This window comes from Podarcis gaigeae (assembly GCF_964106915.1).
Source record: "Podarcis gaigeae genome assembly, chromosome: 5".
In the NCBI taxonomy this organism is placed as follows: Eukaryota; Metazoa; Chordata; class Lepidosauria; order Squamata; family Lacertidae; genus Podarcis; species Podarcis gaigeae.
In genome coordinates, this window is record NC_139681.1 from 23,816,422 (window position 1) to 23,832,450 (window position 16,029).

General features: G+C 44.8%; 2 long non-coding RNA genes across 2 annotated transcripts in view; both read right to left on the reverse strand.

Annotated features, from left to right (window-relative positions):
* The window catches only part of LOC310845479, a 485,939-nt gene that overhangs the window by 423,350 nt on the left and 46,560 nt on the right, over positions 1-16,029 (reverse strand). The window lies entirely within an intron of this gene.
* LOC310844250 lies at positions 4,000-8,048 on the reverse strand. Its single transcript, XR_014564026.1, has 3 exons — positions 7,831-8,048; positions 7,302-7,437; positions 4,000-4,394 (listed from the first exon to the last, which is right to left on the reverse strand). It is a non-coding gene; the product is annotated as an uncharacterized lncRNA (long non-coding RNA).

Consider the following 16,029-nt stretch of genomic DNA (forward strand, 5'->3'; position numbering starts at 1 on the left):
ACACTGATAGGAATAAGAGAATAACCCTGTCTCGGTTCAGCAGCCTTTTGTGAAATACAAATTAATTTACCTTTGTCACTCTCCATTCATGGGGTGATGTATGTGTTCCTTCTTTAAGGCTAATTAAACATCCAAAGGTCCTTTTTCATTGCTGTTCAAAGCCTGTACACAGTATCGGGGCAAAGTTGACAGCTCATGTGTTTCGTACTTGCTGCTGTTTCTCCCTTCGTTAAGATTGTTTTGCTTGGGCATAAGGTTGATAAAAAATATGTTTACTCCTTAATTGGGATGAGGACCCACAATAATGCAATATGAAATATCCAGCACAGAGTCAGACAAACCACTTAGCCTCACTGATTGATGTGGAGCTATATTGTTTTATTGATTTTAACTTTTGTATGTTTTTAAGAATGGTTGTACAACTGTACCTTGTTTTGTGGCTGGGATCTGTTCCGGAGCCCTGGCCGCTAGCCGAAAAGGATGCAGGGCAAAGCATCACGTCTGCACACGCTCGTGGAGCGCTTTGCACTTCTGAGCACGCGCAAAGCACTATTTAGTGCTTCTGCTAATGCACGAGCAGCAAACCCAGAAGTAACCCATTCCAGTACTTCTGTGTTTCCACGGACGGAATGGATGCTAGACAAGGCAGACGTTCGCGGAGGTATTACTGTATTTCATTTTTTTTCTTACTTACTTGGAAGGTCAATACAGCCCAGGTGGTTAGGAAGGCCCAACAGAGACTTCATTTCCTTAGGGTCTTGCGAAAGAACAATGTTTGACAGCAACTGATGATTTCCTTCTATCAATCCACGATAGAAAGTGTTCTCTCATACTGTATTACGGTGTGGTATGCTGGTTTGACAGCCATGGACAGAAAGTCCCTACAGAGGGTGGTGAAGACAGCACACAATATCTTGGGCTGTCCCCTGCTTCAGGTTACAGATGCTTCAGGTTACAGACTCCGCTAAGCCAGAAATAGTACCTTGGGTTAAGAACTTTGCTTCAGGATGAGAACAGAAATCGTGTGGCGGCAGTGGGAGGCCCCATTAGCTAAAATGGTACCTCAGGTTAAGAACAGTTTCAGGTTAAGAATGGACCTCCAGAACCAATTCAGTTCTTAACCCGAGGTAACACTATATGTTAATATCCAATAAGATGTATTAATTCTCCTTCAGTCCCCGAAAATATTGGATACACACCTCAAATCCACCTACTCTGCCTTTAGCTAGCTGACGTTCAAGTCAGCAGCTACAACAGAAGTGTCATCAGCCTTCTTAACTGTAGCAATGTTGAACGCTTAAAGCTTTGCACATTTAAATTTGTTTCCCTGTTGAACCCAGTGCCCTTTATTGGGTTTGTAGATTTGCTGGTTATTTTAGGGTTGCTTGTGAAGGGCTGAACAAGTGCTATTGATTTTGGCTCAGGAATGAAAGATCCTTTGAAGCATTTGCCTTCTGGGAACTGCCCAATACCATAGGGTGAGCTATGGCAGATCAAAACCAGTTAATAGCTACAAGTGAGGGAAAGAATGTGCCGGCTGGAAAAGTGAAGCTTTAAAAGTGAACTAATCAATAGCCAGCTGATGGCTTCTTTGAATCTCTCTGCTCTTTGTTCACCTTAAAAATGCATGGGGTTATTTCCCATTATTTTGGCTCTGTCACCGTTGAAGGACACTTTCAAAGCAGAGGATGCTCAGAAGTGAAGAGCAAGATGGGATCGTGTTTTGTATGTCATCATGCTGTTCGTAAATGCTGTTTCCTAAGGCTTCATCCCAGGACATGGTTTTGACAAGGCACAGGATGCAGCAACGTTCCTGAGGTTCTATGGACCTGGTCTGGTCAAACTCCAGACCAGCTCCAGAGACAACTGGACGGTGGCCAAGGTAACATCTTCAACTGCCCCATGGGACTACCAGTGATGGGCAACAGAAATGCCACATTGCCACAGTCTTTCAGTTCATGTCGTTTCACATTCTCTGCAATACTCTAATGTAGCATGATCTGGTGGGAAATTTACAAGTGGCAGGCGGCTTACAGCTAAAATTAAGTGAAGAAGGGAAAATATGGGGGATGATAGTCTCCTCCTGCACACCATCACTCGCAAGCCTTCACTCAGTAGTTGCCTGAGTGTGTTGAGTGCTAGACTTGGGTCAGAGCCTGCATGTGAAACTACAGGCTCAGCCACACTTCCTTAAAAAATAAAATAAAATATTATGATTTTCTGTTATATGCATTTCAAAAGTTTTACAATCATTCTAACATTTCAAAATTTGACTTCCTTCCACCTCTTTCTGCGGTTCCTTAAATTTATTTTTTGACATTTCCTGCATATTCTAAATTAACTTATTCTCTTATTCGTCTGCTTTAGATATATGCTCTTATGAAACTGCAGGTTATTACAATAATCCTGCAAGCGTTCTTATCTGTTTGCAGTGTGTTTGTAAATATTCAATAAACCATTTCCATTCTTTTATAAAAAGTTTGTTATCTCGATTTCTTATTTTTCCATTAAGTTTCGCTACTTCTGCATATTCCATAAGTTTTTGTATCCATTCTTCTTTCGTTGGGACTTCTTCTTTTTCCATTTTTGGGCAAATAACATTCTTGCCACTGTAGTGACATACATGAATAAATTTCTGTACTCTTTAGGTAGTTCTGCCCCTATAATTCCTAAAAGGCTCATCCACACTTGTTCCATGCCTAGAAAGCACAAGTTTTCTGCTTGACCCATATTGTGTCCTGGCGGCTTTCCCTTTGCCCTGTTCCTTTCTCAGGGAAAATCTGCTCTTTAGCAATAAATCAGAACCAGTGGCTATCTATGGGAAACCTGATCCCTGTTTGCTCCAAATGAGCATTAAAGGGAAGTTTTTTCTAGGGGAAAGGAGCAGCACAAGTCCAAAATAAGCCCTATCCTGGAAGCTTAATTACACAACCTTAATCTAAATCATGCAAGAAAGCAGGATGTAAATGTAATAAATTGGGGGGGGGGGGGCTGGAGTAAACTGCCACCCCCCCACCCTTAACAAATCTTCCTTGTCTTATCAAAGATCTTTTTCGCTTTTTGTAAACTGCTCAGAGGTTTCACCCAAGCAAGAATTCCTTTTGGCCCTGCAATTTGGTTGCGCCCAAAACTTATGGATACATATTGACATGAGAACCTTCCCTCCATCTTTCAAGACAAGAGCGGCTAAAAAAAAGTGACCTGTGGGCCACATTGATGGACAGTCACACCTCCCAAAGCCACAGGTCAGTGCTGGGTGTGGCAAATATATATGCACATGCACAGATAACCCATACAACACACATAGGCATTTACAACAAATAGGCTGTGGTGTAGGAAGGGGTGTGTGGTGGGTGCGGACTGACCCGGGTGTCATCCCTGAAGGGGGTGACAAAATGGCTATGGGCTATATGATGCAGTGGCTCGGACACCTGCAGGCTCCACACTGCCCAAAACAGGTCTGCAACCAACTACCCCTCTAAGAAGGCTTCAGCTGGGCAATTTGGAATGGGCAGCAAGCAGAGGGGTGCCGTGGTCCCGGGCCCAATTTTGAGAGGGGTTGCAAGCAGGTGCCTCCACAGGAGGCTACTTCATTGGAGCCTGACTCTGTGCCAGAAGGAGTGCGCTGCAGCTGTGGCACTTGTGCCTGGCACAGCTCTATGGGGCCCGGGTCAATCCTGACCTGGGGGAAAAGAGCAGGTGAGTGGGCGGCAGCGCTATTGCCCACTCTCCTTGGCTGTGAGGCACCTAGAGATTCCCCGCCCCTCTCCTAACCCTGAATTGTGACCACCGGAGGGTGTCTTCTGTGCCCCACCCCCTTTGGGGCATGCCCTGCATGCCTGCCCCGGGCAGTGCAGGCATACGCTCCACTGCTGCAAATAGGGAACACATACATACATACATACATACATACATATGTTTACGTGACATGCAGGCACCCAACATTCTCTCCCTCTCTTTCTCTCTGACATGCATACATGAAGTCACACACTAATGCAAACACTCTCGCATGCAAGCACACATGCAAATATAAACTAAACCACCAGCATTTTTTGCACTCTCTTCTCCAGCACTGAAATGCTGCCTTCCACTCGTAATTCTTTAGGCGACAGCATCTGCAAAATCCATAGGAGCAATTCAGTTTTCCATTCCATTATTTGCTGTGAGCAGCACGCTTTCGTGGAAAATTCATCTCTTGGTATGAATTTCAGCGGATTTAATTTGTATTGCAGTTCTGTCCTCTCTTTTTTGTCTCTGAATCCTCCCTTCAGCTCAAAGCCCTGAATAATTATGTGCATGCATGTTTTAGTAGCAGTTGCACGCATAGTGGATTTGTAGTTCAAAGGTCACCCAAACAGTTATTTGTTCTTGCCCAGGAACATGTCACTCATAATCTGGAAGTGGATTAGGCATTACAGGGTTAACCATCAAGACAGAGCAGGCATGAATTGGTGCAACAGAACACAAATATCATGGGTAGGCAGACAGCTTGGCATGAAAAGGTCTAAAATATCAGAAGAATGAAGGCCTCCCTGCAATACATGTTCATCTATATAAACATAATCACCAAAAGCTTGGCAGCTTTGGGGATGGCTAACTGCATTTGCAGATCAGAATTTGAATGAGTGAAACTGCTTCCCCCCCCCTCTTCTTTTTTGGTATAATTTCATTCTTTAAATACACTATATAGTTTTTCCTTTTGGGGTCTATATCAGATGATATATCACTCCCAGTCTATCCCAACATGTGTGTGTGTGTGTGTGTGTGTGTGTGAGAGAGAGAGAGAGAGAGAGAGAGAGAGAGAGAGAGAGAGAGGAGGAACAGTAGTACAGTCATACCTTGGATCCCAAATGCCTTGCAAGTCAAACGTTTGGCTCCTAAATGCAGCAAACCTAGAATCATAGAATCATAGAGTTAGAAGAGGCCACAAGGGCCACCGAGTCCAACCCCCTGCCAAATAGCACTCTCTTCACCTGGGAGTGTGTGTTCCGGTTTGCGAACATTATTTGGAACCCGAACGTCTGACATGGCTTCCATGGATTCCGATTGGCTGCTGGAGCTTCCTGCAGCCAATCAGAAGCCGCACCTTGGTTTCCGAACATTTTGGAAGTTGAACGGACTTCCGGAACGGATTCCATGTGACTTCCAAGATACCACTGTATCTATTTGGATTGGTGGGGCAGAGGACAGGGAGGCCAGCACAGGACAGAGCTACAACCCATCACAGCCAGAGTTAGCTAAGTCTCGTGTTGTCCCACTTTCCTCCCTGTTACATTCTACAGGGACTACAAGGAGCAAGCTCACAGCGTCATCCCCTGGACAGATTGTAAACAGGAAGGCAGGCAGATGGGTGCTGGCTGTGAGCAAGTTGAGAGTGGTAGAGCAGTTCCCCATTCACCCAAATAGACCAGCCTCTACTCTGTGTGTTTGCGTGCATGTAAATAAAGTTCATCTCCTTCTGTTTCCCAAATTCAGGGTGCCAGATCCACCTCTTCTGGCTTCACATGTGCAGGCAGGGGTGGAATATGCAAATTCCACCTATACATCTACATTTAAGTGCACTTAGGCAGCAAATGTGGGGCTGATTTCTTAATTTAATGGGAAAAACCATCATGCCATTTTCAGCTAAGCACACTGGACCTAAGATGAGCCCTGCTGAATCAGGGCGATGGACTGTCTAGTGTAGTATCTCCTTCTCACAGTGGCCAACCAGGTGCCTGTGGAAAGCTAGAAAGCAGGACCTGAGGACAAGAGCACTCTCTTCACCTGCAGTTTCCAGCAAATGCTATCAGAGGCAAGAATTTATCAAATTCTCATTAAAGTCCTCCAAATTGGTGCCCACCACCAGGTCTTGTGGCTGTGAGTTTTACATGTTGGCTATGCACTGCCTGAAGAAGTACAAAGCTGTATGTGCACATATATTTGGACTGTTTAAAGGTAAGATAAAGGTAAAGGACCCCTGGATAGTTAAGTCCAGTCAAAGGCAACTATGGGGTTGCGGTGCTCATCTTACTTTTAGGCTGAGGGAGCCAGCTTTTGTCCACAGACAGCTTTCCAGGTTATGTGGCCAGCATGACTAAACCACTTCTGGTGCAATGGAACGTCATGATGGAAACCAGAGCGCACAGAAATACCGTTTACCTTCCCGCTGCAGTGGTACCTATTTATCTACTTGCACTGGTGTGCTTTCGAACTGCTAGGTTGGCAGGAGCTGGGACAGAGCAACAGGAGCTCACCCTGTTGCAGGGTTTCAAATTGCCCACCTTTGGATTGGCAAGCCCCAGAGGCTCAGTGGTTTAGACCACAGCGCCACCCACATTTAGCTTTGGACTGTTTATCCCAGTGAGGTCAGCCAAAGTGGGAGCGGCATCCCAAGTGGGTAGGTGTGATGGCCTGGGATTCCGATTCAGAGGCGGAACCAGAGGAATCCCAGCCTGCACAGGAGTCCCCGCCTCCAGGGCCGGCTGAACTGGGGCAAGGCCTAGATTCTGAGGAGCCTGCACCTGTGTCAGATCCTCAGGAGCAGGCACCAGGTGAAACCATTCTGGCCCTAGAGGTGCTTGAGGACTCAGTGTCTACAGGTGAGCCTCCCCCAGGGCCCAGTAACCCTTCGGCCTCTCCTGAACTGCAGAGGCTTAGGGCAGAGAGGCGAAGGGAACTGGTTGCTCCCAGGAGGAGTGCTCGCCTTAAGGCCAGGAGAGGCGGGGCCTGGGGGCCGGGACCGCCCCTGGCCTTAGAGAAGATAAAGGTCAGTCAGCCCGGTCCCAGGTTGCGGGAGCAACGTCGTTGTTGAGTACCTGCTCTTACCCGGACCTAGACCTGAACCTCCAGTGTTCCTGTTCCTCGCCCGGCTTCCTGCTTCTGACCTACCAGCGTTCCTGTTCCCGCCCGGCTCCCAGCTTCGGACCTTCCAGTGTTCCTGTTCCCTGCCCGGCCTCCTGCTTCTGACCTTCCAGCGTTCTTGTTCCCCGCCCGGCTTCCTGCTTCTGGTCTTCGAGAGTTCCTGTCCCCGCCCGGCTCCCTGTTTCGGACCTTGCCTCACATCTTGTGAACTCTGACTACGGTAGCATACCTCCCCCCCGGGGCCAGCACAGTAGGAATCACATTCCTCCACATTTGGGCTGAATCAGGAAAGAGACATGCCAGCCTACCCAGCCCTCTTATTTTCCCCCATCTTATGGAAAACTTCCTATTTATCACTTGAGTGGTCCATATTTCAATTTAGCAAAATAACCTGGCTTCTCCCTGCCCTCCTTTTTCCAGTAAAGGGTGGACTAGATTGAACTGTAACTACTTTTCACCTCCCAGACAAAAAATGTCTCCATACAATCATTGACTGCAATCTACGGTCTGCTTGCTGCTGCCCTCCTTCAACGCCACTTCCACAGTTGCTTTAGGTGACTCCTTGTGTGTGCAAAAACCTTGACGGACCCCAACCTGTATGAAAAACATCCAGTTTGATCATATTTTGATCAGTCAACCTTTTTTCTGCTGGTGCTTATGATTCTAATTCATTTTGCACAGCTCTGTACAAAAGAGGGGCTAAAAATAAAAAACCAGCCCAAGAGCAACTTGCACAATAAATGTCCTTTCTGTGCCATTTGATTTTTTGTGTTTTTTTTACTCCAGTCAGTACAAAGGTAATTCAAATCCTCCTTGATCGCTATTCTAGGGTGGATTTTTAAAAAGGCATTTAAAAAAAAAATACCCACTCTCCTGAAGCTTTCCAGACCTGCCACCTTATCCTGCCCTGGAGTGCGGCTGTAATTTCCTGTAATATTTCTAACCATATATCTTTCACTTCACTACAAATTGCCTCAGCCTTCATACCTTGTTTCTTCCTCTCTGCCATAGACTCCCTTTCCTCCTGCAGTATATTTCCATGCTCGAATCTGTCCTTGCAGCGAGCTCTGTGCCCTGGGAGTTAAGCAGTTCTGTCAGTTTGCTGATTAGATCAAGTCTCTCATACTCCTGTTTGCTACACGCTTCTTTTGAAATGCACACGCTCTGAGTCTTTTCCGATAAATGCCCATCGCATTCATAGAGGAGGGAAAACAACAACCCAGAAAGTACATCATTGGATGTGTCACTTCCCACTCCCCCCACTGCGGGTCTTCATCCTTAATCCTTTCGACTTGCTACCTGTTGCTCATTATTTCTTTCTGCTTCAGTAGCATTTATCCATCACAAACAGAAGTTGGTTCTTTGTTTTGTTTTTAGTCTTCTAAATCCCTTTGTTCTGATATCACATTCCATGTACAGTGGTACCTCGGGTTAAGTACTTAATTCGTTCCGGAGGTCCATTCTTAACCTGAAACCATTCTTAACCTGAAGCACCACTTTAGCTAATCGGGCCTCCTGCTGCTGCCGCACCACCGGAGCACGGTTCTCATCCTGAAGCAAAGTTCTTAACCTGAAGCACTATTTCTGGTTTAAGTGGAGTCTGTAGCCTGAAGTGTATGTAACCTGAAGTGTATGTAACCCGAGGTACCACTGTGTATCAACCCAAAACTGGTGAGCTGAGGGGTATCGGGTGGGGAGTCCACAGCTGCAACCCTTACTCAGCTCTGGCAAAAGGATGAACTACCTGTATAGTTGTCGTGGCATTCTTCTCAATATTGATCCAGAGCAGATTCCAATGCATAGTTAGCAGAGTAAAAACTTAAACACGTTGCAGGATCCCCCCCCCCCCACAAAAAAAGACCAGAGGCAATTAATATTTCATCCAGCAGAGCTTTACTGCGACTGAAGGCAAATGAGCATCATGGTCACAAATCCAATACATTCAGGATTGGCACTGTCCATAAGAAATCAAGTTGCAGCAGACTTAACTTAAAGTTACAATAACTTATAATAAGTCTAAACCTTGACACTAAGCATACTATGTACAGAACACCACACCAGAAGGAGGAGAGATAGAAAGAGAAAGGGGAAACCCAGGCTCCTTCTGGCCTTACTTTCATAGTCAGCATGACCTTGACAGAAAAAGATAGCAGAACCAGTTTAAGCCAGCTGTACTCAGCTTCCCAGAAGGAATAACCCAAACACCATGAACCTTCTGCTTGTTTCTTTCACACAGAGAAGCTTCCAGAACCCTCTTGAATTAATTAGAATAGGAAAGATCTCTACACATCAGAACAATACTTTCTGTACTAAGAAATGCCAACTGACAGTAGTAACCAAGGAATGTTCCTTACACCAATTGACAATGAAGAGCCAAGTTTAAGCAACCATCAGGAATTGTACTTGCCCATTTAATGTTTTTCCCTTGAGTTAAGTGCTAGGCATTTTGTTAGAATAAATTAGAAATTCTGGGTGGAGATACATTTTTGAGGGGGGAAATCATGCGGTCCCACACTCTGTTTCATTAGGTTGCATCTCCCTGATGTGTTAAAATCCTCCAGATAGGCATATGAGAAAAATGTGGAATAGGGGCCTTGTGCCCATATTTTGTGTCAACTGCGCTATGCATTTAAAGAAGTATTTTGCCACTTTCAACCGTCCCCACCCCAAATCTTGGGGGCTTTAGTTTAGGAAGGGTGTTGAGAGTTGTTATGGGCCCCCTATTTCCCTCAGGGAGTACAATTCTCAGAGTGATTGATTATTAAACCGCTCTGGGTTTCTGACGTTTGTTAATGAAACTTGCTTGTATCATTGTGGAAAAAGCTTCTCAAGAACAGTGGCGTAGTGTGGGTTGTCAGCACCCGGGGCAAGGCAAGTAATTTGCGCCCCCTAACCCATGGATTTGCAGCCCCTAACCCTAACCCCCAGATGTTGCGCCCGGTGCGGCCGGCCCCCCTGCACCCCCCACGCTACGCCACTGCTCAAGAATATTGGTTGTTATTTAATGATTATCTAATCTCCCTCCCCGCCAATATATTTATGAAAGCCTGAATACGGAGAAAAATGGAAGGAAAGCCAGCCATTACACAGCCACTGTTCCTCCCTTCCTATCCAAAGTTTGCTTGAGGTGGCGGAGTAACCCAACTCACAAGCAATTCAGAAACTCAACAAAAATTCATTTCCTCCTTCCTCCAGCTGTCTCTAGCTCAGGAACATAGTAGTAATCTTACAGGATCCCCTCATTTTTCCTGTCAAAATAAGCACATTTGGTTGGCTGAGATCCATTCCTGCCACTGTGTTGCACCATTCCCTTCCTCAAAAGTTGCACTCCAGTGCCTTATTCATTAATTAAACGAGAAAATGAAGTGGACTTCAATTTGTTGCAGCTCTTGGCAGATAATCTACTGCATGGTTGCACCAGTGACAAAACCATGAAACTTTGCTCTTATGGGTTTGTGAGCTCCATGACCCTTATGCCAACACTTACTCTCTGGAGATCATGCTCTCTCATGATTTCTTTTTAAGGAGAGCACCTTCTGGAGGAACTGCCTCTCTTAACCTGCACTCACTGGCAAAGGGACCTTAATTTCTAATGCTCTGAAAATGCAGTTTCTGCATGGACAAAGTGTCGCTAGAAACTATCCCCACCAGTCACCCACTCTCAGCCTAGCCTAGTCTCACGGGGTTGTAATAAAATGGGGCTGCTTTTGGTGGCAGATGTGCCTCTTAAGGAATGCCTAGCACTGGGCTACAGTACTCCTAGGCCATTGTAGCTAGTTAAATCTCCCCCTCCCACACTTGCACGAATTCCAGCCTTACGTCCAGATTTTGCTAGTCTTGCTGCCAGAAATGCAGGCAAATACGTATTTGCATAATTGAATTATTTCAACGAAAAGGATAGTAACAGAATTTTTTTGGCAAGGGTGGGGTGGGCAGAGAACAAGCAGAGAGAGTGTGCGGAACATAGCAATTTCCCATTTTCCGCACATATAATCATGGCGCATTTTAAAAATAACAACACTCATTTTAGCACACTTCCTGGCTGGGATTGGGGGGACAGGCAGGGGCAGTCCCCTTTAGCCACCTACTGTTCTGAAATGGGCACTCAATGTCAGGTTCTATCGGTCAGCAGTTCAAATATGTGTGACAGGGTGAGCTCCCATTGCTCTGTCCCAGCTCCTGCCAACCTAGCAGTTCGAAAGCATACTAGTGTGAGTAGATAAATAGGTACTGCTGTGGCGGAAAGGTAAACAACGTTTCCATGCACTCTGGTTTCTGTCACAGTGTATGTTGCTCCAGAAGTGGTTTAGTCCTGCTGGTCACATGACCCGGAAAGTTGTCTGTAGACAAATGCTGGCTCCCTTGGCCTGAAGCGAGATGAGCACCACACCCCATAGTGAGGTTTGACTGGATTTAACTGTCCAGGGGTCCTTTACCTTTTCCTTACCTCTATCAACTATCTGAAAAGGCTGTAATATTTTTTTTTTCCTCTTTGGGGTCACAGAGAACTTTGAATCAGCTTCCAACACAAACATAGGAGCTTTTTCTATGCTTGCCCTTTGAGAAAGTTTTGTTCTAATCCTGCCAGCCTGTGCCACTCTTCCTATACCTGTGGGGATCTTTTTACTATTGCTTATTTAAGTGAAACAAAGTCAACTCTTGAAATGCTTTCACAGGAACCTTACCCCCACCCCCGGTTGTTCAAAAAACAACCCATTGTAGGAAACTCATTTCCCCCTTTATTTAAAACCTAAATAAGTACCTCCGGTGCCTCCCTTGAAATGAATTAGTTATCTTGTTCATCTGCCACATCCTGGGGCTAAATAATTAATCATAGCCAGGTGCAGTTTGTTGGACTTGTTGTTCTCGAGAAATACAATAGCGAATAAAAGACAGAGAAAAGCTGTTCAGGGAGAGTACTTCAGCAAAGCAATGAACTAGAAGGACGGTTCATCTGTGCGGGTTAAAAAAAAAGGGATGGTGGGTAAGTGCCAGTGTTTGCAGAAATATCTGGCTTTATAAAGTTAGCTTCTGCCAGGAGAAATTTCTCCATCGTTTACTTCATTTCAAAATATACCAGATGCCTTTTTATTGTGCATTCATGATGATTTCTGCCCATGATTGTATCAAGTTGGTTATACACAATCCTGCTTTCCATACTATTTCCACCAGCAAAAGTTTCTTTGTTTCCAATCAGGGGATGCCCCACAACGTCCTGAAACTTTTTATACCACTAAAATTCTGGTTTAATTTTTGCCTTGTTTTTGTTGCACTACATGGCTTGGATATTTGACATTTGCTGCAAGAGCGCTGTCCATGGTACTAAACTCACACTTGTCCCTTCAGTGTTCTTACTTTGCCATCCTGCCAGTCTAAGGAACCAGAAACCACCAGCCCATTCTGGCATGGACTATCACTCTTCCTTGGTGGTGGGTGTCCCCACTAATTGTGACAGAAGGAAATTTTATTTATAAATGTTCTATTTATTTATTTTTTTAAAAAAAATCTGCTTTCCCCGAAGGAAAAACAAAGCTTAATTTCTTGCTATAATTTTGTTAAGTGTTCCTCTTCTGCAAAAGTATAGAGGTGTGCTGGAATACAGTATACACACACATGTACACACACACACATGCATCTTTTTGTAAAACACCACCATCCACAGAAGGAGAAACTACTACTTTGAGATGTTAGCAAGGGAATAAATAGTGTTTTTTTCTTCTTCTGAAGGTCTTCCAGATGACCTTTGTTGGGGTGGGGGGGGGACATTTAAAATAATTTTGATCTTTTTAGCAGTGCTGATATGCTCTTCCAGAAACATATTATTAACCAGAATCTCAAAAGGAATAAACATTTTATTTTTCCAGGGAATTAGGACCTTCCTTTCTTAAATTCTCCTTCCTTGCCAGGAAGAAAGATGGAAAAGCACATAACACGTCATAGAATGGGGATAATAGCAATAGAACAGGATGGAACCAGGGCAATCTGCATGCATTACCCTAACTCCCCTGTATTTGTTTTACAGCCTCTGAGTTTACAACTCTCATTTAAGTCTGGAACTCCAAAACCCCAAATCAATTGCTATTGAGTAGGATAATATAGTGATGATGGATTTGCCAATGTCTGATTTCTACTTTGCCCCACATCCTTTTATTGATCTGTTTATGTATGCTGAGGAAGGGTGAGATTTCATGTTTTTTAAAGGCCTACACTGCAGTTCTACAGACCATGAATTCACAAACTACATCTTGAATAGTAATACTACCCCAGAGTAAGAAGCTTGAGAGGAATCCAGGTCATTTTTTTAAAAAAAAAGAAAAAAGATGAACATAGCACGTAAACCACAGTATATTGAGCAGATCATGATGAAGATGGCATTTATTTGTTTAGGATGATCTTCTTCACCATCTGCTTTTAATTGGAAGTGGCAGAGATTGAACCTGGAAGCCCTTATGCACCCAACACATCTGCTCTGCCACAGAACCAGAATCCGTCTCCCAACAAATAGATTTCTACTCCCAGGGTACCTTCCAAATGAGATAATATTCTGTAGGCAGGACTAAGAAAACAAGACAAATTTTCTATTGGAAAAAATGGAGGATGCGTTCCAGTTTCAGCTCAAGTGGTGATGGGGGGGGGGAGAAATTATCAGGTCTAGCTTGATAAATTGTCTCTAGTGAAAAAGTCACCTAAGTCATGTTTACAGAAGAAGAAGAAGAAGAAACACACACAAAAAACCCCAACTTAATATTTCCCAATAAGAGTTTCAGATTTAGTTGCAGGGCAATTGCCATTCAGTGTAAACAGAATACTGAAGTTTTCTCATACATGGTATTACTTGAAATGACAATCTGGAGAGCTCTCGCTAAACACCAGCATAACTATAGTTATAGCTTGAGCAGAAACAGTTGTTCCAAATCTGCAGCATGCCTACAATTGGATCCTGCAGTGGGTAGGTAGACTGTTTCAATGTGGGCAATGGGACCAGCCCTGTAGTTATCTGTGGAGTGAGTGACTTAAAGGGTGTTTTTGAAGACAGGTGCCTTAAATGCTGTTTGCTCCATCACCAGGAAGTTAATTAAACACCCCCAAAAGCTTTGACACCAACTACCTTTTCTGCTGCCACTCATACCCACAATACAGTGGTAGCTCGGGTTACAGATGCTTGAGGTTACAGACTCTGCTAACCCAGAAATAGTACCTCGGGTTAAGAACTTTACTACAGGATGAGAACAGCAGTGGGAGGCCCCATTAGCTAAAGTGGTACCTCAGGTTAAGAACAGTTTCAGGTTAAGAACGAACCTCCAGAATGAATTAAGTTCTTAACCCGAGGTACCACTGTATATTGCATCACTTATGCTTACCCCTAAATTTTAAAAGCAAGACACATTTTGAAGATGTGGTTCAGTCAGCTTACCACCAAGTGCTACTACTCAGGGCTACCAACAGACATTTTAAAATATGAGGACACCCAGAGCTTTTTTTCCTTTAAAAATGTTTACTGGCACTCTCTTTTTTACTCCAGAAAATCACCATTTTATAGTTGAAATCGGGGAAAATAAATACAGTTAATGGACAAAAGCACAAAAAACATGCATTACCTCATATTACGCAGCTGACAGCTGACAGTAACTTCCATATTGACATGAGGTTGTGGGCATTAACATCTTTCCGAATCCTCTGCTTGCTGTTGGTGTCCGTCGCCAGATGTCACCCTTCCAAAAACCATGAATTTACAAACACTGAAGGCTTAAACAAACTCAAAGGGAGGGCCTACCAATTTTATAAACATTAAGTTGGCTACAGTGTTTCAATGCAATGAAGCTCTTGTTGAAGGAGACAGGCTGGGCATTGTGACTTCATGATTATGATCCCCTGCTTTAAGGGGAGGGACTAGCCATTGTGATCTCATTCTGACACTGCTTGACTGAAGGGCAGAGACTGGACATGGTGGCATCATGCTGATGCTGCCAGCTCCAAGGACTGGCTATTGTGATCTCATGCTGATGTTCCCCTTCAGTTGTTGTAGGCTGCCTCTCCAAAACAAGCCAAAAATGTTAGGGAATCATGGAATAGTTTGGGCTCAGTTTGATGGGAAAAGATAATCAGAACTCATATGCAACTGCTGTGTCTTTGGGATGCCAGACAATGACTGCCTCTGCCCACTGTTACTGCCAGCTTCAGGACATGGATGGCGCTGTGGTCTAAACCACTGAGCCTCTTGGGCTTGCCAATCAGAAGGTCGGCGGTTCAAATCCTCAGGACAAGGTGAGCTCCTGTTGCTCTGTCCCAGCTCCTGCCAACCTAGCAGTTCGAAGAAGAAGAAGAAGAAGAAGAAGAAGAAGAAGAAGAAGAAGAAGAGTAGTTTGGATTTGATATGCCGCTTTATCACTACCCGAAGGAGTCTCAAAGCGGCTAACATTCTCCTTTCCCTTCCTCCCCCACAACAAACACTCTGTGAGGTGAGTGGGGCTGAGAGACTTCAGAGAAGCATAACTAGCCCAAGGTCACCCAGCAGCTGCATGTGGAGGAGCGGGGAAGAGAACCCGGTTCACCAGATTGCGAGTCCACCGCTCTTGACCACTACACCACACCGGCTTGAAAGCACACCAGTGCAATTAGATAAATAGGTATTGCTGTAGCGGGAAGGTAAATGGCATTTCTGTGCACTCTGTTTTCCATCATGGTGTTCCATTGCACCAAAAGCAGTTTAGTCATGCTGGCCACATAACCCAGAAAGCTATCTGTGTGGACAAAGGCCAGCTTCCTCGGCCTGAAAGCGAGATCAGCGCCCCAACCCCATAGTTGCCTTAGATTGGACTTAACCATCCAGGGGTCCTTTACCTTTACCTTTAAATACCCACCACTCAGGTGGGTTCCAGGACCTTTCTGGTGGGTGCCATTGCCATTCTAAGAGAACAAAGGAGGTGTTCGTGGTGAGTTCCAGCACCTCTTTTTCTAGAAAAACAGCACGGCATGTTTCCCAAACACATGATCAGTGGTTGCAATGGCAGCCATCACAATCACACCTACCTGCCTAGACTAAAAGTCATAGTGGGGTGAAGGGTAGGGAGACAGAGACATGAAACATCCTCTGTATGATTTCCTAACAAGCCCTTGGAAAAGATCAGCAGTGCAATCCGATAGATGTCTACTCAGAAGTAAGTATCCTTGAATTCAACAGGACTT